Source organism: Eptesicus fuscus, chromosome 14, assembly GCF_027574615.1.
Source record: "Eptesicus fuscus isolate TK198812 chromosome 14, DD_ASM_mEF_20220401, whole genome shotgun sequence".
Classification (NCBI taxonomy): domain Eukaryota; kingdom Metazoa; phylum Chordata; class Mammalia; order Chiroptera; family Vespertilionidae; genus Eptesicus; species Eptesicus fuscus.
The window spans coordinates 4,100,184-4,101,895 of NC_072486.1; the positions used below are offsets into that span (position 1 = coordinate 4,100,184).

A 1,712-nucleotide genomic window follows, 5' to 3' on the forward strand; every position below is an offset into this window, starting at 1 on the left:
TGCACACACTTTAAAGCAATGACTATAAAAAAGACCATTACACAAAGCCCCTTCCGCACAAATAAGGTGTGAAGATCTACGAGGCGGTAACACTGCTAGCGCTGCCTCTGTCTGGCGTGGGAAGCACAGAATCAGCCTGGAAGGGACCTTTTGAGGAGAAAGAGCACGAAGAGCGTGGCTCTTGGACCTGAACAAAAAGAGCTGCTGCCTGGACGCCACGAAGAATCGCCGTGTAGTCGGATCAGGAAACAAATACTTAAGAGCCATTCTCTGTCCTCTCCTCTGAACGGGCAGCAGCCTATCACTATACCCATGTTTTCATTGCCTGTGCAATACATGATTAATTGAGTTATTTAAAGACACAGGCCCCCAGACCCCCATCCCCAGCAAACGTTTCCCAGGCTTCACATGCCTGAGAGGCGGCCCTGCCTGGAGGCGCGCCTGGGAATAGTAAGTAGCTAGCTCTCCCCTGGGGAACACTGTTCCTCGCAGGTTCTAAGTTCTCCTTGGCAGGAGATTGCATGGGGTCACCTGCCTTCTTTTCTTGTCCCCAGAGTGTCACCCTGGATGGAGTGGGAACAAATCACAGGCCCGCTGTTTTAACTCCTTGGGTTTTTTTTTTTTTTCATTTTAAGTTTTTAATGAAAGTTGTATATAAGATTACTTTATTCCTGCATCTTCTCAGTTGTTTCTTCCTTGTATTTTCCCTTTTCCTTTCCTACTTGGCGAGATTTGGCTTTACGTTCAAGGATCTTTTTGCGGTCTTTGTCCAGCTTTAGTCTAGTGATAACCACCTTGCTGGGGTGAATGCCCACATGAACAGTTGTACCGTTAGCTTTCTCCCGTTGCACTCATTCAATGTAGATGACATATTTCTTCCTGTAAACCTGGACTACTTTGCCAATTTGCTGCCCTTTGTAATGTCCTCGAACAACCTGAACTTCATCATCCTTTCGGATGGGCATGGACCAAACATTGTACTTCTGTCTCAGCTCTTTGGAAAGAGGAGAAGACATAATCTTCCTTCGAATGTGGGAAGGTGCATTGAAATGCCTTTTACGGTTCTTGCTCCGGTCAGAAGTCACAAAGGGATTGAACTTCATTTTGATCGCTGGCCCTCCTACGATGGCTGCAAGAGGGAAAATAACTCCTTGGGTTTTGATAAGCAGAACAAAACAAGCAAACTTAAAGCCTGCCCCATGTCTGAATTCCAGCTGCACCCCCTCCTGGCGGCAGGACCTCAGTGATTGATCCGCGTGGTGCTTCAGTTGAGTCATTGCTAGTAAATCATCCATCTGTTCCACAAACATGTATGAACACCTTCCATGTACCACACCATCTTCTTCTTCTGTGAGGCTGAGATACATCAGCGACAAAAAAATGATTCCCGTCCTCAGGAAAGTTTTGGAGAATGCTCTCTCACCGGCATAGCTTGTTTCTTTATCGGCTTTGAAAATTGTTTCGTCTTAAAAAAATATATCCTGTCTTAAAATGCAAGTATCCTAGATGGAAAGTAGAGTTGAACATGTGTCAGCCCAGAGTCATCTGTGGGTTGGCGCCGTGTGCTGGTGAGCTGGCTAAAACACAAACACGTGTCGATGTGCAGGGTTGGCCAATTTCTGTGGTGTAAATCCCCTCGTCGTGGCTATGCTTAAGCTACCAACGGCAGCTTCATCGAGCTTGTCAGGTTGCTGAGATTTGAACGCCCAGCT

General features: G+C 46.6%; 1 pseudogene; it reads right to left on the reverse strand.

Moving 5' to 3' along the window:
• Positions 1–612: 612 nt before the first annotated feature.
• Positions 613–1,128, reverse strand: LOC129151418 (60S ribosomal protein L26-like; annotated as a pseudogene).
• Positions 1,129–1,712: the final 584 nt, after the last annotated feature.